The following is a 26,013-nucleotide window of genomic DNA, read 5'->3' on the forward strand; positions in this document are numbered from 1 at the left end:
AGCTCCGTAGAGGAGTAACTGTGGCCGCAGGTGATGAAAGTGAAGATGACAACAAAGAAGATGAAATTGGACTAGAAGGAGAATTTGATGGGGAAGTTTTGAATCATGCAGAGGAAAGGCTTTTTAGGGCCATTACTAAGTTTGGGAAAAGACCCACAATTGAAGTGGGTGTATTTTCAGGAAATCTGAAACCAGATGAGTTGATCGATTGGATCAATGAACTAGAAGAATACTTTGAGTATGAGGATATCAGGGACCCAGATAGGGTTATGTTTGCAAAGGCCAAACTGAAAGGCCATGTCAAAATCTGGTGGCAAGAGGTCCAATTGGAAAGAAACAGAAGAGGAAAGGAGAAGATCACAAGATGGGATCGCATGGTGGATAAATTGAAGAAGCAGTTCATTCTTGTGGACTACAAGCTTGATTTGTTTAAGAAGATGCATGGGTTAAAGCAAGCAGGAAGATCAGTCCAAGAATATACAGAGGAATTTTACCAACTCTTGATTAGAGCAAGGCATGTAGAGGAAAATAAGGAGAAGGTTGCTCGTTATATCAGTGGGTTGTGACCTAGCATCCAGGAGGAATTAAGTCTGGTAAGAATGACTAGCGTTGAAGAGGCATACCAGTTTGCCCTACGAGTTGAAGAGAAGTTGAATAAAAGGTTTGAAGGAAGACAAAGAGGGCGTGGTCAAGGAGGAAGGGGAAGTGGTAGATCATCTAGAGGCCGCAATGTAACCCAAAAGAAAAATGAAGATGTGGGTACTAGTAGGAACCAGAGGAATGAGGGTTTCAAACGCTCCCATGATCAAGACTTTGGAAATCAGAGAGGAAGAGGTAGAGGACGTGGACAAGGAAGAGGAGGCTTCTGTGGTACCTATTTCCATTGCAATGAAGAAGGTCATCGTGCCTTTGAATGCCCTTAATGACAAGGAAGGATAGATAGAAGAGTTGAGGGCCAAGCTAGGGTTGCTCACGTGGATGAGGATGCACAATCATTACATTCAGAGGATGCAAAAAGAGGAGAGACCTTGGTAAATGAAAGAGTCCTACTAAGTGGTGAGATTGAACTAGGACAATGGAGGAGTTTGTTCCGTACCAAATGCAAGTGTGAGGATAAATGTTGTGACGTGAGCAATGATGGTGGTAGCACTAATAACTTCGTATCAGAAGAGATGGTCTCTAAGCTGAAGCTCAAGAGGGAGAAACATCCCCAGCCCTATCGGATTGCTTGGGTAAAAGATGATCATAAGGTCCTGGTAAGTGAACAATGTTTAGTGAAATTCAAAATTGGGAGTTACCAAGATGAAGTTCTCTGTGATGTTATTTTGATGGATGTTTTCCATCTATTGTTGGGTAGACCATGGCAGTTTGATAGACATGCAGTACATGATGGGCATGCAAACACATACTCTCTGATAAAGGATGGAGTTCACCACAAATTGAAGCCCATGAAAAAGGAAGGTGAAAAGGTATGTAGCAGTGCTAGGATTTATCTTGTTGATAGAAGGATGTTTTTAGATGGCATGAAACATCAGCATATGTGCTATGCTTTGATTCCTAGGAAAGATAAAGAAGGTAGTAGTGATACCACTTGAAGTTTCAGATTTACTAGGGGAATTTGGAGATATTATCTCTGATAATGTTCCAGATGGATTGCCACTAGTAAGGAAAATCAATCATCAGATAGATCTGATTCCAGGAGCTAGTTTTCCTAACAAGGTTGCTCACAGGATGACTCCTAATGAAATAGAGGAGCTAAATAGATAGGATGGAGAGTGGAGGATGTGTACAGATTCTTGAGCTATAAATAGGATAACCATCAAGTACCGATTTCCTTTGCCAAGGATGGATGATCTTATAGACTGCTTGAGTGGAGCTCAGTACTTCACAAAGATAGATCTGAAGAGTGGTTATCACCAAATACGGATTCGAGAAGGAGATGAGTGGAAAATAGCCTTCAAGACCAAGGAGGGTCTTTATGAGTGGTTAGTCATGCCCTTTGGATTGACGAACACCCCAAGCACCTTCATGTGGCTCATGAATGAGGTACTTAAGAAGTTCTTGGGAAAATTTGTTATTGTTTATTTGGATGATATTTTAATTTTCAGCAAGACTTTGGAAGAACATTTACTGCATATTCGTAGTGTCCTTGAAAGGCTAAGGGAAGAGAAACTGTTAATTAATTTGAAGAAGTGTATCTTTGCAAAAAAGGAGTTAGTCTATTTGGGGTTTGTTATATCACCCGAAGGTCTCAAAATGGATCCAGAGAAGGTAAAAGCCATCTTGGAATGGCCTACTCCAAGGTCTGCTACTGAGGTAAGATCATTTCATGGTTTGGTTAGTTTTACAGGAAGTTTATTAAAAATTTCAGTGGCATATGTGCACCCCTAACTAATACAATAAGAGGGGATAGAAAAGAGTTCAAATGGACTGCAATAGCTGCGAGAAGTTTTGAATTGCTGAAGAAGAAGGTGACAGAACAGCTTGTGTTGGCACTTCCAGATTTTAGAAAGGTTTTCTAGGTGGATTGTGATGCCAGTGATAGCGCTATTGGGGCTGTATTAAGCCAAGAAGGTAAGCCTATTGCATATTTTAGTGAAAAATTGAATGATGCAAAGAAGAAGTATTCTGTTTATGATCAAGAGTTCTATGCAATAGTTCAGGCCTTAAAGAAATGGAGGCATTATTTATTGCCAAAAGAATTTTTTTTGTATATTGATCATCAGGCATTACAGTACCTAAATAGCCAAGGTAAATTGAATTAGAGGCATATGAAGTTGGTAGAGTTCTTGCAGAGCTATACATTTGCGTTGAACCATAGAAGTGGAAAATCTAACAAGGTTGCAGATGCACTAAGTAGGAGACAGTTGTTGCTTATAGTAATGCAGGTTGAAGTAGTTGGGTTTGATGAACTCAAGAAATTGTACCCTAAGGATCTTGATTTTGTTGAAGCATGGAAAGCTTGTAAAGAACTTGTTTCTGTAGATAGAACCAAGTGGTTAGACTATTTGATTCAGGATGGCATGTTGTTCAAGGGTAGTCAATTGTGCATTCCAAGGAGTTCCATGAGGGAAAATTTGATTAAGGAGAAACACAGTGGAGGGATGGTAGGACATTTTGGTTGAGATAAGACCATTTCCATTCTTAGAGAACATTATTTTTGGCTTAAAATTTCATAAGATGTGAATAAGTTTGTATAGAGTTGCCAGGTTTGTCAAGTTGCCAAGGGGTTTAGTCACAATACTGGCCTATATCAACCATTGCCTATTCCATCAAGGCCATGGGAGGACATAAGTATGGATTTCATTCTTGGATTGCCAAGGACACAAAGGGGTAATGACTCAGTATTCATGGTGGTTGATAGGTTCTCCAAAATGGCACATTTCATTCCATGCCACAAAACTCATGATGCTGTCCATATTGCAGACTTGTTTTTCAAAGAGGTGGTAAGACTACATGGTCTTCCAAGGAGTATAGTTTCTGACAGAGATACTAAATTTGTGGGGTATTTTTGGAGGACATTGTGGAAAAAGTTGAGAACAGACCTAAAATTTAGTTCCACGCATCACCTATAGACTGACAGCCAAACAGAAGTGGTAAATAGAAGTCTGGGCAATTTGCTGAGATGTTTAGTTGGGGATAAGCCCAAGGGATGGGATTTGATTCTACCACAAGCAGAGTTTTCTTACAATAACTCTATAAATAGGAGTACTAGAAAATCACCATTCCAAATTGTATATGGGAATAGCCTAAGGACTGCACCAGAATTGAGGAAGATAGAACAAGGGGAGAGGACAAGTACTACAATAGAAGAATTTGCTGAACATATCAAGCGTCTACATGAGGAGGTTCAAGCACACATTACCAAGATGAATCAAGAGTATAAAGCTAGGCTGATCAAAGGAGAAGACATAAGGAATTCCAAGTAGGGGATCTAGTCATGGTGCACTTACAAAAATAAATATTTCTAGCCGGTACTTATAACAAGCAGAAAATGAAGAAATTTGGCCCCTGCAAAATTTTGAAGAAACATGACTCAGGAAATGCAAATGAAGTGGAGCTGCTAGATGGTATTCACATTTCTCCCATTTTCATCATTGCAGATTTAATAGAGTATCATGATGATGGTGCAGATGAGGAGTTGGTGTTAGAGCCATGTCTAATTCTTGCTTCTAAGAAGGGGATAGAAGACATTCTAGATCATTGTGTGGCTAGGAGTACCAAAAATAGGCAGTATGAAGAGTATTTGGTCAAATGGAAAAGATGATCGATCGAGGACTCAACTTGGATTTCAGCAGTTGAGGTTTCCCATTTGGGATTTCCTCTACCATTCATAAAGTGACAGGGTCACTTTCCAATCTACCTTGGGTGTCTGATGCAGGAGCATCCAGAGGTATAAGGGCAATCCTATGTCACCCAAAAAAATATACTTAGGCTAAGTTTCTGTTTCATGTGTTTTCATTTTTGGATACCCATTTGGGTCAAATAAAGGTTCCAACTCTCACAGTTCCACTATCAGTGTTCGTGTAAATCTTGAAAAAATAGGAGTATGTAATTGAGCCATCATTTTGGTGAACTAGGAGGTGTAAATTGGCTAGATGAATGTAATTGTAATTTAGAGCATTCTAGAAAAAGAATTAGGTCAAAAGGCCCCATGGTTTGAGAGTTATTTCAGTTTTTCGGGTTGTGGAGACCTCTTAAGAATGCTTCAAAGTTAGGTTAGGGGCATTAAATGACCTCAAAAAGGGCTGAAAAATGGGGGATGAGTGAAGCTGGTCCATAGGGCTATAGAGCACTTTGAGAGATTTTCAAAAATGTAAACGGTTCATCAATCAGAGCTACAGTTCAAAAGTTATGCCTCCCAGAAGTTCGGTTACCGTTTCTGGATTCTTCTAGATTTGCATCGACTTCTAAAGAAACTTTTAGAACTTTCTATTTGGTCGGTGGATGCCTACTAGCACTTTCTAGAATGTACTCCTAGTCCTTAACCCTTCAAGGTCTATTTAAGGAGATTTCTGGCATTGTAAAAGGCAGTTCGGAGTGGAGTTTGAGAGGAGGTACTGAAAGGAGAAATTATCTCCACATTTATGCTATTGTAAGCCCTTAGGGCATGTTTTGAAGTTTATTTTCTTTGTACTGAATGTACTAGCTTATTTTTCAGTTAATACAATTTCCCTTTTCTATTGTGTCCATTCTGTTCTTGGGTTGTGTCCCCATCAATAAGGGTGAATGCTTGAAGGATTTCCAAGCAAGTCAAGAATAGAAATGATAAGGTAGGCTTATCAGGGATTCAATACATGAACTCAACAGAGATCTAAAACTACAAAGTGAGTTGTAATTGTATAGATCAAACCCTACTATTTTCTTTCTAATCATTGTAAATAATTTGTATTGAAATTCTTTTAAAACAAGGTTTACCTAATAGTCATTAAGCACTTAAAAAGGCTATGTAAATTTGTTAACTAGATGACAATCTAATGGAATGTTCTAAATTCCTTTGACAAGGCCACTCCTATTAGGGTAATTAAATCCTCTAACTATCTCACATTTAACAATGTATATTGTAACCTTTAACAGGGTTGGCTCCTAATAGGGCTCACTTTAGAAGAGTAAAAAGTGGTGACATGTTGCTAGTATTTTTTTCCAAATTATGTTTTCACATTAAATACTAGTGTCAAAATTGTGTTGAATGTTTTATGGTGTTTTATATTTCAAATGAGTACATTCAACAAGCCTATTATGTTAGGACTATAAACTACTAGAGTTACTATTGTTATTTAGATTATAGTAGAGACTGAGTTACAATAGGATAATATTGAACACAAATTATTTAAGTGTTTGATTGTTCCACTGGTACTAAAGGACCTTGAGTAATTGATTCATCCCTCCATGTCAGTTATTCTAGAAATTTAAACATTAATCTCTTATCAATCTCGTTTTCAACCAATCATTTCCATTTCTTAAAAGTTTGAAATACATCATATTTCTGTCTAGGGAAATAAACACATACTCTTCTAGTTGCATCATCAATGAATGTAGCATAATAATGAGAGCCACCAAGGGAAGATGTATGAGATGGTCCCCATAGATCTATATGTACAAGATCTAATTTCTCATTTTTCTTTTTTGCTCTTCACAAAACTCACTCTCTTTTGTTTTCCATACACATAAATTTTATAGAAATCTATATTGAGACATTTTAGACCTAGTAAAAACTTTCTTTGAACGAAGTAAATTCATACATTTCTCACTTATGTGCCCAAGTCTATTGTGTATTAGAATCTACATCAGCTATTTGTTCCCCCTTCTCAACTACAAATTTTCTTGAACATTCATTTTTCTTTGAAATAATGAAAGTAGAAGGAATAGCATGACCTCTACAAAGATATAAGGTGCCTACTTTGAAACCCTTTGGTTTATAAGGGAACCTTTTGAAACTTTCCATATTTTATCATTAAAAGTAACTACACAACCCTCATGACCCAATTTATAGCCCACTAAAATTAAATTCCTACTCAACCTTGGAACTTGTCTTACCTCATGTAGTAGCCAATGATTCCCATTCTGCAACTTAATCTTAACTTTTCCCTTTCCAACAATCTGATAGGGTTCATTATCTCCCAAATTTAAAAAGTCCAAAATCCCCTTGGATATAATCAATGGGGTGTAGCATGAAATGAAGGCCCAGAATATGAAATTCAAGAATCATCAACACTTTCTAAACAAAGAAGAAAAGCATCCTCCTAGGATTTGTTACTTACCACTTTTTCCTCATTGTTTCCTTCTAGTTTATCTCCTTCATTTTTTTTTTGACTCGAAAATCCTTTCTTCTTATGCCCTACTTTTCCATAGTACTAGAAATCTCTTATTCCTCTAGATTGAGACCTCCTCCCCTTTGATTTTCCTCTTGATTTCCCATGATTTCTAGAATTACTTCCTCTCTTAGTTATTCTACCTCTTCTTTTTCCATTGAAAGCACTTTCTAACATAGATTCACTTGAGGTTTCCTTGGAGTTTTCTCACTCAAAATAACACCAATCACATTATCAATTTTAGGGTATTAGATCCAGAAACAAAATTACTCATAACAATTACCAAGCCATTCCAACTTTGAGGCAAAGAACACAAAATCAAGAGAGCTCTAATTTCATAATCAAAATTCACATTTACAGAACATAATTAAGTAGTAACTGTATTAAACTCATTTAAATGATTTGCAATAGATTCACCTTCTATCATCTTCATATTAAATAAAAACTTCATAAGAAATACCTTATTAGAAGCAGGGGGATTTTCATATAGTTTTATCAGGCTTTGCATCAACTCTATTGTCATCTTTTATTTTGTAATATTAAATGTCACTAATTGTACCAAGCATAATTAAAGGCTTCCAAGTGTCTTTCTATCCAAAATTTCCCACTCCTCATTTATCAAATTTTCCTATTTCTTGGCTTTTCCTTTGAATGGGCACCATAAATCCTTGTGCTAAAGATAGTCCTCAATTTGCATTTTCCATAACTAGAAGTTCTGCCCATTAAAATTCTCAACCTTTAGCTTACCTTCATTTACCATCACTCCCACTTAACCATGAGACCTTCTTGCTGAGGATGGCTAAAAAATCACAATAATGTGGTTATGATACCACTAGTTAAGATCAACCATGGATAGAAATAACAATCACATGAAAATATACATTAAAAAATAATAAATTACACAAAAGAGAACACAAGACACAAGGATTTAACATGGTTCACCCAATCTCTAGGCTACATCCACCAACAAAAATTCCACTATTATTATTATCTAGTGATTATAATTCACAAACCCTTACAACTCAATACCACTACAAGAAGGCACAATCTCATCATACATTATGAAATCAATAACCATGAGCCATTTTATGCAAGCTTTTGTTGCTTACAAAATTAGGACTAGAATAAGTTGTCTAGTAGAAAAATAGCAACCACTACCTTTTACAATAGTATGGTCATTTTTTTCTTCTAGGGTGCTACATGCAAAAACTCCCATAAGGGCATTTCACCTCAACCCCAACCTATACTATGATAGGGAGCACACCTGGAGCATTGGCCCCAAACCCCCATAGAAATAATCTAGGGGGAAACTATGCCGTATAAACCTCTGAGTCGTATTTGGCTCCCCATAACAAAATTTTTGGAAATATATGTGGGGGTTGAGGGCAAGCATAAAATATCATGATGAAAGTTTTGAAACAAAAAGAACCCCCTAGTTATGATCCAACGTAGCATCATCCCTAAATAATGCAGGCCTCAACACTCTTTAAAATTCCCGGAATCCTCTCTTGTTGGGCACCTAAAATTTTCATAACAATAGAGCTAAAATTATTGAAAAATGACATGGAGCTAGAGTAAGGGTAATACCTATCCCATACCTAGGTCCAAATTTGAATTGGAAAGTCTCCATCAAGGTCTAAAGATTGTTCAATGAAATTTGTGTTGAAGTAGCCAATGTTTTTGAATAGAATCAGATGCATCAAGAGTGAGTAATGGTGAAATTTTAAATTCCCAAATTCTCCCCTTTGGGAAGCTCTAATTTGATCTTACATCTTCTCAATGATATATTTCACCTAATCATACTCAATATTTGTGAAAGGGTCTTGATTTTTTAGAGCCATGAGGTAGGGTCCTTTATACATCATATTAGAACCATCACTCATGAGTGCCTTATGCAAGCCATGGACTATATTATGCATATAATTATGAAACTTGTTTACTCGAAGCATCTTATCCACCTTCTTTGGGATGTCTCCAATTGAATTGAGTTCATATGGAATATGGTGGATCATCACTTTGATAGTATAAAAACTTTCCATTTCTTTCAAACTTTTCCTAAAAATCCTAGATGTCAACCTCTACACTCATATGGCCTTCAAGCCCAAAGGCTTCACTCAAGTAGACATGATCAAGGATACAAAATACACTCCTATCCTTCTTGTCAAAATATTTTATTACAAGGTTATAGGATGCTATGAGGGCTTTCAGTAGGTCTACATCCACATATACTTCTGAGAAGATGAGCTTTGCCAAATTCCTCTACCATGGGTTTGAGGTTGGCAGCTTCTTGACTCTGGTACTATAGAAGAACATGAAAAGCCCATACCTATATGCATTTAGGCATATGGAATATCTATAATACATGTATGGATCCTTGAAGTCATGGCCATTTTTTGAAATAACACTCAATGACTCAGGTGGGAGACAAATCCATTCTTCTCACTACTACATTTGGAATCAAATTATGACATCGACTCATCACCCAAGTGACATAACCACAAATTGACTCTTGTTAGATGGTCATCAAACTTTTGCTATCATGAATTGTGATGGTGAGCGTATTCATCATAATAGTGATAGATGACACTGTCATAACTTGGAAGAACTAAGGGACAAGAGTTCATGTTGATGACATCGCAATTGTGATAGTACACCATTGTAATTATGACATCTTAAGCTTCCACTCTTCTATCACAATTATGACATCAATGTGAAAACTATGCCATGGAAGAAATTCATCCATTAGGATTGGGTGTCATACTTGTAACAATATTGTGACAGTTGTGTTGTGCAAGTGATGGCTAGCTATTAGAATAGGTCATTTCAATTGCAATGGCTAGTCAAATAATTAAAAAAAATTCCTTTTAATGCCTAGGCTACTTTTGTTGTCAGAGAGGCTTCAAGATATAGCTTTCATATGCAAATAGAAGTAAAGAAGGTGAAGAGATCTAAGAATGACATGGAGCTATGCCTTAGAGTTCTCTTTCCAAAAGGGGCTAGGTGGCATGTGCAAATGTGACACTAAAAGGACACTTCCAATGAAAATAAATATGGTTACAAAACTAGGTTAGCATTGTTTAAGTGATTAAGTTGTAGTGAATAAGTAGTCTTCCAATCAATTTGGACTATAGTCTAGTTTGGAAGTAGATTATCCATGTGAAGTTAAAAATGATAGACTTGCAAAAGTTTTGGGAGACATTCTAGGAATGCAAGGTATGATGGAGTCTTACCATAGGTTTTCCTCAACAATAAATGATGTTGATTCAACTATTCATGACAATCCTTTTCCAAGCACAAGATTAGGGTCCCTATGTGAAATAGAAATATCACAGGGATTCAAAATGGGGAAGACTTGTACAATAGAAGGAAATCCTATAGAGTGTCAAGAAATGGATAATCTTGTGAATAGGGATAAGGAAGATACATATTTTCACAATTCTCTTTGCTCATTCACTATAGTAAATCAAATGTTGAAGTCTAGAAATTGCAAACCATTAGATGTGTGATGGACATATCTTTCCTTAGACTCTAGCGACCACTTAGAAAACTCCATTAAATGTTGGGGGAAAGGATATCCACTAGAGATTGATTAGTCAAATTCATTGACCCTGGTAGGTGGAATATTATTTGACAGAGTTGTCACAAATTTCCTAGACACAGGCTCCAACTTATTTGTAAAGAAAATTCAAGAGCATACTGGATGTTTTCCTATTAAGGAGGAAAGCCTAATTGAGGAGGACAATATGGATTATCACACTACAATGAATATAACTCAAAAAGGGTTTGGCTCATTCACTAATAAAAATGATCTCAATACCAAGAATGTTTTGGAAGACTTAACAAAACATAATTCACCCATAGCTACTCCTCCAACTAAAAGTTTCTTTGAAAGGATCATCACCAGCTCTATGGACAAAAGACTAGATCTATTAAAAAGGAAAGATTTCGTGAGCCCCAAATTCAATTCTAAAAATCTTGGAGAGAAGAATTATGTAAAGGAAAATCTAAGTGAGTTGTAAAATAGATATGGTTCATCAAATAAAAATAAGGATTCAAAAACACCCAATGTAAGAACTAGTAGTAGCTTTGCAAGCCAGATTTCACCAAGAATAATTCAAAAACCAAGCAACATATTATGAAATTTGAAATCATTTATTCCATTAGTTTAGTAGAAATAAGTAGCATCATCAATTATGACAGGGAAATTCTTGATAGATTATGAGAAAATAGTTTGTATTTTATCATATGCATTCACTATTTTTAATGTATTGAACAAAACATCTATTCCATTATTTTTTGACTTCTCTTAATGTAACATGGATTACTTTGAATTAGTTACATGCCCTTATTTTAAATAATTTTCTCATTTAGGTTTGAACTTCATGTGATATCGTTGTCTTGCAATAGTGACTTATCATCATTTTTAGTTTTGTCTTTAGTTTTGTTTACACCGTCTTTTCATTTTGTAACTAGAAAAATCATTGTTTTTCTCATTATTTGGTTTTCCTTCTCCATGCTACTCACATTCTTCCATGATTCATGACTATGATAAAAACATCATCACTATTTATTCCAACACTTCATTTTATCATCTACTAGTTATGAAAAAAACTCTTTTAAATGTACTTACAAGAAAAATGAAAAGTCACACATTAAGATTAGATGTTTAAAAGGAATGAGAAACCTTCTTTATAGACAAAATGGTAGTACCTGATCTAGAATGGGAATACCAACAACACTCTTACCAATCTTCCATAGCTTTTTCCAATAAAGGAAACATGTATGTACCTTATATATACACTACTTTTTGTGGAAATTAGTGGCTTTTGAGGTGAAGCTAATGAATTATTTTATAGAATTCAAGTCAAATAATAGTTGATGACTCTGCAATAGCTATAAAATTATGAATATGATCATACCAACATTCTTCTACAAAAACTTATATCAAATGACTAGTTTGGAAAAATATAATGTCAAATGCAATATTCTCATCATACAATCCTTGTTTCTACTCCAGACTTCAATGTAGATTCAAAAAATTAAGTTGAACATTTCAAAGAATAACTTGAAAACTTCTTCCATCAAAAAATAAGGTTTTACATAATTGTTTCCATCATATTCACAACACCCATATTTGTTATTGATGTATAGAATTGTCTCTCTTAATACTTACTTAATGAATGGTGAACCATCATAAAATTATTGATATTGTATTGTCTAAAGAAAAATATATTACTATAGTATGGTGGGTGATTCCATTTATGAGAAGGTCTAATGGAAAAATGATTATGATTACATGAAATCATATTAAGGTCCTCTAAATATATGAATTTGAGTATGTGAAATCATACTATCATCCAATTAGAAGGCACAATATTATGGTCTTCCACTTATATTATTTTGAGTATGTGAAATCATAGTATCTCTTAAAAAGAAAAATTATAGTGTCTAGTAAAAAGAAAAAGTAGGGGTTGCACATTGTGCAATCCGTTTATTTATTAACTATTTTTGAGCATTTTGATTACAATTTTTTTTTACATCCATTCACTCCTAAATGCATTTCTTTCAACGCCTATCAATGCTAGTCTCAACTAATATTTTTATGAATGTATTTAATTTTTCTATTTAAAAAAAATTGATGTCTCTTCTCTTCATGAATGTGCCACCAAATATCTCATGTGCATGATTTCATATAAATTTATTTATGAAACATCTCATTTTCAATCTATTGTTGTTGGTTGACAATGAAAATATATATAAAATGATATTATATTATTAATAGGCTATATAATGTGGCAATGTGTACATAAAAATGATCACACCATGTTTTATAGTTTAATGATAAAGTATTCAATATAAATTGGATGTGTCATCTTCAATGCTTCAAATGGTAATAGTAGTTTGATTTTAAACTTTTTTTTTAGAGTATTTTATAAAGTGAATACACTTGAGTAGATACACCATGCTTTTGAAACTTGACATCTTAGGATGAAGTTGGGTCAAACAAATTCTTGTATATCCCTTTAGCATTTTTAGGTCAATGAATTTATTATTCTTGTATGATAATTATACTCTAGAATTCTCTATTGACACTACTAAAAATTCATCAGCCACAACTAGTTGTGCAAAGGAGAAGGAAAAGACACAATGAACTTCTAGGACTAAACCTACTACCATTCCAATAGTTTTTACAACAGATGTTGGAAAGGGAAGATGGAAGATGTAGACCATTTTGGTGTTGTACTTGTATTTACTTATAGTTTTACAAAGATAGTTTTTAATTTATATTTTGCTTTACTGTTAAGACTGTTAGGCTATTGCTACTAGTCATTAGCATTGCATGTGAGAATGCCATTTTGTACCTTAAATAAATTTAAATATATTTACACTTTTTTACCCATTTACTAACTCATTAGATGCATCTCCTCCTTTAATTTCAAAAAGAAAAATCATTTCAAATTAAACATAAGGAATTTTTTAAGTTTTAGTATTTGGCTGATAAGTTGCCAATTTATCACCAATATTTTGCCAATATTTTTTCCCTTGGCAATAATTTATTGATAATGATATTTTGAACTATGGTTGAAAGCTTATGTTTAACTTAATGTTAGGCATCAAGCTCCATAGACTCTTTTCGAAATGACTCTAGAAGCCATGTTCTTGTTATGCTAATAAGTATCCTTCACAAAGGCAATAATAACCTTTATGTAAATAAAAAAAAATCTGAGTGAATGGATGTAATATCTCAATAGGGATCCTTACACAATAAATTCTACAATATAAAGGAAAAGTTATGATTTATCGTGAGTATTAAAAAATTAAAATGTTGAAAGAAATTTTAAAAAATGGGATTTATTTAAGTAACAAACTTGAAATTTTGATTTAAAACTCCATATCTACTTCCAAAGTGGCAACAACTTGGACTCAATTTTCAAATGGTCAGATCTTTGTGCACTTCAAAACCAACATTGAAATAAGTAGTGATACTTTTTAATAACAAAACAATAATAACATAATGTTCAAATAATTTGCATGCACCCAAAATATTATCTAATAATTAATGTGAGAAAACTATGACCTTACTTTAGAGTTAAATCTGCATCATATGAAAAGTACAAGTCATGTGTTTTCTCTGTAGTCCTCAATAACTTGGGAAACTCTTCCTTGTCTTTTTTCTATTAAACCATTAGTTCATAATACATATAGTTGAGAACCTACATTGATATATAAAAATTAAAAAATTGCTTAGAATTGATGTTTACCTCCTATGTTGTTGACTTTTGCAAAGAAGAATTACAAGGCAAGAATCACATATCTTGAACCCTAAAAATGGTATGGCCCCTATAAGATCCAACACATTCATGAGTAGTAATTGAAAAAATATATGCCCTTGTACATTACATGATAAATATTTAAAAGCATGTAGGGAATGTAGTCTATGCAATCATCTTGAATCACTTTGTTAGCCTTTAGTCTTTAATAATAAGAAAATGAATTCATTCACTTTCTAAAAAATTTAGAGCCCAAAAGTAAGTTTAAGCATATGTATAGTTTGCAACAATAGCTTAACAATTAACTAAACTTTCTAATGCAAGATTGTAGATGTAAATGACATCATACCATTGATTTGATAAGCTTCTAACTTCTAGCTACATAAAAGTTGATAAAACATCATTTAGTGGTGACTAGAAGAAACATCTCAAGTCTAAAGAATGTTATTCTTCCTAGCTTGTAATTCTTCAACTAGGTAAGCTTCTTTAGTAGGTATCAAAGTCGCATCAAAATAAGATTTTGCCACTTTGGATTGAGAATACATGTCTAGTTTCATTCTATATGCATGGAAAATAGGTGGAGTTGAAAAAATGAACCAAATTTACATTTATTTAATAGGTCTATTAAGTTTTTGCATGGAAAATAGGTGGAGTTGAAAAAATGAACCAAATTTACATTTATTTAATAGGTCTATTAAGTTTTCAAAATTCTAGACCATCATGAACATTAGAACTCTAGTTTCTATGGATGAGAGAATGTCCCCAACAAGACAACACATAGAAAGCCTTGATTTTCTTGTGTGTTGAGGATAGTACCCTTTCTTATAAGGGTAAACGTTACAATGTTTTTGATGGTCTGTAACTTAAAATACCTAATTAAATACCTCTAACAAAAATGCAAACCTGTTGCACTTTTCAGCTCCACTTGATGTTGTATGCATATGAATTGAGATTACATATTAAACTATGGCATCCTTTTGCATTTCCTAAAACCAAGAGATTCACACAATTAGTTGACATGAAATCATAGGTTAATATTGAGCTTCACTTGGTTTCAATTATAGTTTAATATTCTCTACTAATCAAGGCCAACCATGTGTAGGTGGAAGTCCATTTGGCCACCCCCCCGCCCCCCCCCCCCCCCCCCACCCCGCAACATCTAAATTCCCTGTTAACATCTAAAATTCATTCATTCTATTAATAAAATGTAAAATTCATGAATTATCACATGATAACATTCATTAACAGGTAAGTTTTATTAGAACATTCACATTAACATTAAAGCATAAGATTCATTAGAAAATTCACATGAACATAAATAAAACATCCAGATATAAACATTAGTCATTATCAAATAAGTTACATAAATGAGAATCATTTCTTCTTTGTGTTTTTTCTTTTTTTGTCCTTCCCTATATTGTTGCAAAGGCATATCCATGTCTTCATCAACATTTCTTCTCACTTGTGAATGTGATCTTGCTATCCTTTGCAAAGGTGGGTCCTCTGCAATAACATATAAAAGGGTTGAATTTTTTTAAAATGAGACTTTAAAGACTTTACAGAACATTGTAGTGCTCTTTACCTTGTCCAACCACATCATCTTTCACAATGACTTGAATCATATGCTCATTAAGAACAACCTCTACATCCCATGCAACTATAATAAAAGATATTTTCTTAATCCTAACACATATTATAGTTAAATTTTATTACTAAACCAAATTCAATTTAAAATATTTACTTGTATTAATTATTCAAAAAATAAAAATAAAATAGAAAATATATTCCTTTAGTACTATGATGCACATTCAAATCGACGCCTCCATGATGCTTGGCTAGTGTATCAAGATTGGTAGGTTGCAATACAATGCAAATAATTAATGCATTTATCAACAATATATACATATAAATACAAGACAAATACTGAGAAATGTTAATCCACTAGATCCACTAAATGCCCTAAATCCACTAGATTTGAAGGTAAATTTGAAAAAGTTTTTTTTTTGTCAAAGTGCCCTAATGGAGTTGATGGGGCCACATTTGATGGAGGTGGATGGGCTTCTTGTATTGCAGGAAAAACCTTGAAGCAAGAAAATTTGGGTAGGACCTTATCTGATGGTTTGAAAACCCTAACCCTATCTCCCAATGATGATATGGTTAAGGGAGTTAGAGGAAAGATATCTAGGTTAAAGAATATTGCTTATTTTGTGTGTGTTTTTATTTGAATACATTGTCATCTCATAAATTCCTTGATGATTAGTTAAATAGTATTTGGGGCAATAAATTTGGTTTGCATGTTAATTTTTGTAGAATGATTCAAAACAAGCTTTTTGTTATTTCTTAAAAAGTCATAATATGTAAGAAAGAATTCTAAAAAAAAGGTTTTTGGAATGTGGGTCATTCTCTATTTAGAGCATATGCATGGTATCCAAATGGAAATTTTGATAAAGTTATTGAAAGGTCCACACTAAATTGGGTGGAGATAAAAAATTTATTGGCTGAATTTTGGCCTTTTATTTCCCATATGTTAAGTCCTTTTGGAGATGTTTTGCAGATTAAGGAGTTGAGGATTACTTTTCCTCATTTGAATGCTTGTATTCTTGTTGCACTTTCTCCTAATGTTGTTTTCCTTGATATTATTTCTTTAGATCTAGAAGGAGAGAATTTCTCATGGGATGTCTCTTTGTTGGGTAATCTCCATGCTTTTTTTCATTGTAAGCTTAACGGGCATATGAAAAAACATTACCTAGCCATTAAATTGCATGTTGATAAGGCTAAAGTTAATGTTAAGGGTGGTAATAATCCTACACCATTGAGCAAGGAAGTTGTGGTTAAGAATGTGGATTGAATGACACATTGTTCTAATGATATTGATAATGGGGATAGTCATGCCCTACATAGCCTCAGCCTCCAAAGGTTTCTTCTGAAGTTGAGACAACAAATTGTGGTGAGTTTGTTACATTAGATAATCCTCTCTATAATAGGGATTTTGTGGTTATTCTAGCTGAAGGTACTTCTCATATTTCTTGTGAGAGTTATCCTAGGACCCTGGCTCTAATTACAATAGGAGGTAAGAACCTTGATAAATCTAATGCGATCTATGCCTGGTTGAATACATAACAACTTGCTATTAAAACTATTAAGGAGAGAGCTAGTTTTCTTAAAGAACCTAGTGGTAATTCTAAGGAGGTTGGTGCTTCCACACTTGTTGCTCAGGGAGATGTGAATATAGATTTAAGAGGAAAATTCACTAAATTGGTTAGAAAAGGAGGAAGACATATGAAAAGGATTGGTTCTATTAGTAATGGGAGAAAAAATACCATCCTAAATTGTTTAAATAGACTATATAAGGCTCATAAGTCTCCTTCCAAATAATCTCAAGTATCATGATGATTAACCTTCATAGCTAGAATTTTAGAGATCTAGAAAATTCTAAGAAAAAGTACTTGGTTAGGAAATGGTGTAATAAAATTAAAGAGAAAGACATCATTTGCCTTCAAGAAATAAAAGTTGTTGGATTTCAAGCTTCTTGTGTGGTTAAATTTTTGGGGGATAAAGCCATTGGATTCCACTCTGAGCACGAGAAGGGTAAAGGTGGTGTTGCTATTCTAGTAGGACCTAAGTGGATTGATGCCATTGAGCAACATGGCTTTTCACCTTGTCAAAGGGAAATTTGGGTGTCTTTTACTATTAAGGATAGTCATGCTAGAGTTTGCAATGTTTATGCTTCAAATGATTATAGAGAGAGCTAAGCTTTTAGAATGGTGTTCTATTGGATTTCCTAAAGAAACAAAGATTTTTATAGGGGATTTTAACATGGTCAAACATAGTTGTGATAAGTAGGGTGGGTTGAAACACTCATTGAAGGGCAATGAGCAGTACTTTTGGATGAAATGCAAAAGGTGTTTCAATCTTATTGACCCCATTGAAAATAGGAAGGTATGGAATTAATAGCAATGAAAAACAAAGGAAGAATATTTTTAAATTAAACACCTTATTGCTCAAAGATTTAGACAAAAAAGAAGCTATTAGAATGGTTACATTCTTATCAAAAATGTGTAACCAGTCCTTAGGCTAGTTAAACAATGGAATAATTTAGTTTAAAGTTGGATAAAAGTGCTTCAAATTATTGGGAAAAAAATTATTAGAGATGAAAATGAAGAGGAGAATGCGCTCTAAAGGGAGTTAAATAAAATGGAATATTTAGTCCAAAATGAGTAGGAGGATCTCACTCTTCTTCAGAAATTATCTTAAGCCAAACATCAGTTGAGAATATTGCAAAGGCATAAGATCCAAGGGTTAAAGATCAGGGCTAAAATAAACTAGTTGAGAGATGGCAATTTTGGTTTGAAATATTTCTTCAATATTATTAGGGAAAAACAAAAGATTGAGAGAATTGAAGAGATTAAAATGGACAATACAAGGTCTAACGACCTTGGGGCTATCAACAAAAACTTTTTTATTTTTTACTCTAATCTATTTACATCAGATTATGGACCTCTATAAAAAGAATCTTTGAAGGATTGTATGAAAATGATTCTTAGGAAGGTATCATATATTGAGAGAAAAAAATTAAATAAGGACATTTCTCTACTAGAGATTCAAGATTCTATCAGAGAAATGGCTAATGATAACTCACTAGGGTTTGACAAACTCCCAATTAAATTCTACAAAGAGAATATGGATTGGATTAGTGAAGAACTATTGAGGTTTTATAATGATGCCTTTGATTTTGGCTCTCTTGGAAGTAGTGTGAATTGAGGAGTTACCAAACTACTTCAGAAGGCTAGGGACAAAACTCTGGTTAAAAAATGGAGGCCTATTACACTTCTTAAGTTATCCTAAAAAATATTGTAAACGTCTTGGCTAGAAGAATTGTGGATGTCACCAAAAATATTGTGTCAGTTGCTCAAACTAGTTTTATAAAGAGGAGATACATACTGGAGAACCTTATCATGAGTTGGGAGGCTATGAATTGGGCAAAAGCAGGTGGGTATAATGTGGCTATGGTTTTGCTAGATTTTGAAAAAGCATATGATAGAGTTGACTGGCCATTTATCTACAAAATGGTTGATCCATTCGGGTTTCCTCCCTACTTCTACAATTGGATAGAATTTTTTTTTCAAGACTCTTCCACTATTATTGATCTTAATGGAGAACTATCATAACCTATTGTATTACAAAGATCTATTAGGTAGGGGTGCCCTATTGGACCAACCCTTTTTGTGATTATAGCTAATGCTCTTTTCTATATTCTTAGGGATACATCTTTGGGTCCTCCCGTGAAGGGAATTACTCCCCCAACTCTACAGAGTTGATTAATACTCAGTTTGCTAATGAAACTCCTCTCTATTTATAACTTTCTTAGGATTGTAGTGCCTACCCTCATTCACATCTTTTCTAGACTTATTGTTTCTATTATTATCAGACTATCTAGACTAGTTTTATGTTGATGGTTTAGTGGTGTTGTTTTGACACTATCAAAGATTATGATAGAGATTCAATTGATATATGATGAGATCATTTAGACTTTACATTTCATGTATGTATGATGATCATTACATCGTTTTCAGTTATTAATGATGATTAGTTAGATGGTTTATTATCTCATGTGTTTTATTATGGTTACTTACCCCATACTTGCATGTGTATGGTGTGCGTGTTTTCTTATTATATGGCATTTTTGATGTGGTTAAGGAAGGGAGCCGTAGTCACCTACTTAGTCGAGATCTACACGATGCACCACTTCTTGCCATTGTTTGTTTAGCTTAGCATTATATATTGTATGTACATGCATGGTTTTTCTGTAGGTTGCAGGTATTGGGTATCGACTTCCCTGAATTGCCAGGATGAGCGTACCCTATTATACTATCTCAATGATAAGAGAAGGGAGGTAAATTCTCAAGTCCAAATCCCAAACCTAAAAACCATTTGTCCTAGTGAGTTAGGACAAGTATCAAAGTTGAATACCCACTGAATGTGTCAGATGACATATTTCATGATTTTTAACCCTTTAGATTTATTTTGTATGATTTGTTCTATGATGGGTTTTCATATTTTATCTTGGAGGTCTATGGTGAATTTTCCATTAATTAAGTCTTAATAAATAGATTTAATTATTTATTTGAGAAAATTAATAAAATATCATGATCTTTGATATTTTGATTGTAATTAATTAAATGTGAATTATTGGGGAAAAGGAATTAAATAAAAGAAAACTAGAAATTAAAATTAATAATAATTGTAAAATAATAATAAAGTAAAAAATAAAATAATAATAAAAGTTATAAAAATTAAAATAAAAGTTATAAAATTTAAATAGAAATTATTGGAGTTATAAGCTTGCATGGGAATTAACGCACTTTTCTATTTTTAATGTGTCAACAACACGGGGGTTAGTGCATCAATTAAGCACATGGTGTCTACAACTCTATGACTCATCAAAAAGGTTAAAAAAGACCCATGCTTAGTTGGTGACACTTTTCAGCGGTTTCAAAAAGCATTCCAAAGGTTTCTTGAGAGCTCTTTATATTCAGGCATTCATAGAAGCTTGGAGAGAGGGTGGAGAGCAATTGGAGCATTGGAGGACTCAAGAACTTTGAAGAAGGGAGCTTGCTCTGCGAGTATTCTGAGGAAGAGCGAATTAGCATCAGAATCTGGGTAGATTCTTGTGATTTTTCTTATGCTATTTCTGCATCATGCATTCCTGTCTTCTTCGTGTCTTCCATATGTCTTCTGAGGAATTTCATATTTTTATTGTATGCATTTTTCAATTTGGGCAATTAAATTTATTTGAAAATTTTATATGCATGGATTTAAAAAAAAAGAGAAAACGGGGCTAGGGTTGAGATTCATAGCCAAACCCATTAGATTAATTGTTGGGAATTTCGGAGATCAAAGATCTATGGAGGAATTCTGAAAAATTGAAATTGTAATCATAAATTGTCAATTTTCTTATACATACATACATACATACATACATACATACATACATACATACATATATATATATATATATATATATATATATATAAAATTATATAGATATGTGTATATATGTTCATATATTGTGATATTTTTAATTCTGTATATATTTATATATATTTGTTATAAAAAAAAAACCGATTACATACCGTGGGCAAAAATGTTTAAGAAACGTTAAAACCAAATCGTAAAGTTTGTATGGAAATCACATAAGCGATTGTTATATATATATATATATATATATATATATATATATATATATATATATATATATATATATATATATATATATATATATATATATATATATATATATATATATATATATATATATAACGTTGGGCAGGCGGGTACTTCGTACCCCACCCATCGCAGACCTGCATGATCGTAGGGTACCTGAGATCCGAGTGTACCTACAGTGCAGCACTTTAATCGCCGCGCGATTTTAAATCGCATTGTGTTATATGTGTTGGTTTTAAATTATATTTGCAATGATTATTTCATATACAATTTGGATATGAATTTCGATTTGGTTTTTTATAAGTTGCAATGTTATTAATTATTAAATGTTATTATATATATATATTTATGTATGTATGTATATATATATATGTATATAAGTATATATGTATATATTATTAATTATAAATTATTATTATAAAGTTCTCAATTAATGGATCACTTTTTAATGAGTAAAATATTGCTATTAAGCTTGTCAATTATGAAGAGATATTAACAATTAGTTTAATTAAAGTTAGTTTTTAATTAAGATTAATTATTAGAATATATAATCAAAGTTTTTGATTCATTGAGAATGTCAATCTTCAAACAATGTCATATAAATCAATTAGAAAATTGAGCCTGATGGAGAAACTTTTATCTATCAAACGAATACATGGGTTAGATAAAATGTGAAATTTCTCCACTTGATGTTAATTTGGGAATACGTAAACTGAGACTTTTGAATTCAAATTTGAAAACTTAGCAAAACCAAAACATGTGTTTACGTTGTGTATTCTTTATGCTATTGTTTTGGGTTTTGGGTTGACTAGTGTTGACCAGTATAGGACGTCTACCAGAGGCTTGGGGGTTATGTGATTGTGATGCCATGATGATGTTTTAATCTCGATCTTTATAACCCAACCATGGTTATGTGATGGAATGCTCTATGTATTAGTTGTGAATACTGATTGTTATAGTTGAGATTCTTATTTATGAGACACTTGACTTAACCATTATTTTTGGTCATCGATCAATTATCCTTGGTTATTTTCTAGTCACCATGATGGGACTAAAATGTGGATTTATTCTTGATGATGTCATGTTGTGACATGTTTGAATCAACCATTTTTGGAGTCTTCAATCAGTGTGTTTGAGATATATTTTGTTTATTGAGAACCATTGGATACTTTTGATTATCAGTGATGCTTCAGTTGCCAATAGAGAGCTGTTGTGGTCATGATTTTATATGGATGTTTGCTCATGGAGATTTGATGCTTTTATGCATATTTGATGATTTTATTATGGATTATTTTTGTGATTTTGAGATTTATGATTCCATGAGCATTAGGGTAGGATATCTGCATATAGTGATGGGAAGTGGCTTGCAATGGGGGCCGGGGCCCTAAGAGGCTGCCAAGGTAACTCATTGTAAGTTGGATTAATAAGTGATAACATTCACACCTAATACTAATTGAATGAACCTAAAAAGATAAGAGCTTTGGTTCTCGCCCATGCCTTGTGTGCTTGTATAGGCTAGGATGGGAGTAGTGAGAACGCATGGTTGCGACCTTGCATTCCATAGTATGCCTTGTCAGTATGAGAGGATACTAGTGGCAGCATGAGATCGGTATGGACCCATGGAGTTTAGCTAACTGCCAAGGTCACTTGTATGTGATAAATGCGATGACACTTTCCTGCTTGCATAGTAGGTTCCTACATGTCATTGTGTGCCTCTCGGAAGTAGATGTCAGTTTCATGATTGGAACCTTTGAGTTAGTATACTTTTAGGATTCTTGGACTATAGAGATTTTTGCTTTGTGTTATGGATAGCTTGTTTGGGACTTGAGATTATCTCCTCAGCACGGTGGGAGTGGACCACTTAGGTACCACGTGGTCGGGTGGTAGTGTATTTTCCACTCTTATCATTTGAGATTCATTGAGACATCGTGGCTGATGCGTCCTTCGTGATGGTGGATATGTATCCTTTCATTGATGATTAGCATATGTTAGATGATGTTATCTTATGCTTATATTTGCATGTTAGATTACTTTCTACATATGATGTTGTATATGTTAGGAGTGACATTCCTACTATGTTAATACCGATCATCTCTTCAGTGATTTGGGATGTTACACACAGAGGGATGGCTAGGGCCCACGATGGTCTAATGATGCTATTAACAATTGGGAGGAACCATGCACTTAGTTTATTTTGTTTGATCTTTATGATGGATGTATATGTCTTCTATGACGATGTATCATGTGATTATATCTACTTTGATGTATCATGGATTGGAATGGGATGATGTACCTTATTCTACATATGTATATTCTTTGAGCTTGTCATACCCTCTGACATGTACAGAGGATGATTGAGCATTTGGAAATGTAATTTTTAAACATTGGACTTATCATTATTATTTCATGTGGATGTTGTACTAGATGGATTCATGTATGTAATTCAATGTTAAGGGATCTTAAAGAATGTAATCTGTTATGTATGTTATGTTTACTTTTTAGATGGACATTGTTGTTGCTTCCATTATTGTGAATAAGTTATGTATGGTATTTACTTTCATGTAAAAAAAAATGTTACCAAACTCAGTGAAACTCTAGGTTAATTCTTTGGATCCCTTGGCAGAGCATTACATTTGGTATCAGAGCTCGAGTTTCTATATTGGAAGCTCTGGGTATTTTGGAACAACTAGAACTGTGAACTATTACTTGTATCTCTTCAACTTGAACTAGGATAGTGTCTAGGACTGGGTCTTCTATTAGAGGCTATGGTAGAGGCTGAGGAAGAGGCTGTGGTCATGGTAGAGCTATAAGTGCCCATGAGTCTGTCTATGAGGGATCGGCTCATGTAGAGAGTAGGGAAGAGCACTCTAATAGGCAACAAGAAGAGAGCCATAGAGAGGACCAAGCTGAGTCTGAAGAGGTTGGTTTTAGATAGATGATACAGACTATTTTAGAATGTCTACCTCTTGTTCAAGAACAACCTAAAGTGCATCAGACAGAACAAGAGCATAGACCCAGATCTAGAAGTCCTCGAAAGGATTGTCAAAGGTCCATTGTGTCCACTCAGATGAAGGATCTTTCAAGATCCAAGGTCAAGCCTTTCAATGGGAAAGGTTCTGGTTATGTGGCCGAGTAGTCGCTGATTTCCCTCGACAGGATTTTTTCCATGTAGGATTTTGAAAGCAATTTTAAGGCAAGATTTGCGATCACTAATTTAGAGAATTTTGGGGCCACTTGGTGGACGATTGAGGAGAACAAGCTGGGAATCAATATGAGCAGTGTCACGTGGGAACTATTCTTAGAGAGTTTCCGTGAATGATTCCTACCAGAGGAATGAAAACTACAAAGGGCAGATGAGTTTCATAATCTCAAGTAGTACACTATGTCAGTGATCGAGTATGAGCGTAAGTTTTATGAGCTTATGGATTTTTCAGGGTTCAGTGAAAATTCAGCTCAGTTGACACAACACTTTATTAGGGGTTTGAATACCTATATAATTGGGGGTGTCAAGGTATTTGAGCCAAATACTCTCAAAGATGCGGTACATCGAGCAATCCTTGTTGAGAAAAGTGTCAACCTTGGTCAAGGTGGTTTTGTAGGAGCACTAGCAGCATTAGGATCTAAAGGAAACTTCAATTCAGGTGGTAACAAGAAGCCTTTCTTTTCTAAGGGAAAACAGTATCAGCAGTGGTCTCAGCAGACGCAGCAAAAAAAAGGGATCACATTCTTAGGCTCAAGGTGGTGGCAAAGGTTCTAACTTTAAGAACAACTGCAATGCTTAATGCTATAAATAGAATCAGTCCAATCAGCCAGCTCAGAGTAGCCAGTCTTTTGTAAGCAGGAACAATTGCCAGCAATCTAATGTACCACCTATGGGAAGAGGATCTGGCAGGAATACATAACGCTTTTCATGTGGTTAGATTGGACATTATGTAGCTCAGTGTCCACAGTGAGCACCTCAATTTTTAGGACCTAGGCCTATAGCTTTAGAACCCACAGTTGGTGATGCAAGGAGAGCTCATAGAGTTTTTGCAATAGTTGATCAGCGTCAGGCAGATCATCAGGGAATAGTGGTTGAGACCATAGGTGCTATTCGAGGTATATCTCTTTTAGTATTGTTTGATTCAGGAGCTACAGATTCATTTTTTTCACCATCTATAGTTTCTAAGTGTAAGCTAGATGCGGTGAAGCAAGATCATGGTTGGCAAGTGGAACTAGCCTCAGGGATTAAGGCCTCCATGGATTCTGTAGTTCATAAGTGTGGGCTTAACTTAGGGAGCTTTGATACTGCAGTGGATCTTTGAGTCATACCCCTTGGTTCCTATGATGTGGTTCTAGGCATGGACTGGCTTGGATCTCATGGAGCCAATATAGATTGTAGGAAGAAGATTATTTTGTGCTAAGATGACCAAGGGAATGATGTGAAGATAGTTGGGATACTAAGGCCTATATCTCTGCGGATGATTTTTGCTATGCAATTGAAGTGAAGTTTCCATAAGGGATGTCAGATATTTGTTGTTATGGTAAATGATCTTGATGAGGAAGATCCTATGAGGAAGATTTTAGATCACCCAATTTTATAGGAGTACGCAGATGTCTTTCCAAGTGAGATTCCAGGCATGCCTCCAAAGAGGGACATTGATTTTAGCATTGATCTAATTCCTGGAGTAGAGCCTATCTCTAAAGCTCCTTATCGTATGACTACT

The sequence above is a fragment of the Cupressus sempervirens genome, chromosome 6, assembly GCF_028749045.1.
Source record: "Cupressus sempervirens isolate cs-2001-9-10 chromosome 6, ASM2874904v1, whole genome shotgun sequence".
Classification (NCBI taxonomy): domain Eukaryota; kingdom Viridiplantae; phylum Streptophyta; class Pinopsida; order Cupressales; family Cupressaceae; genus Cupressus; species Cupressus sempervirens.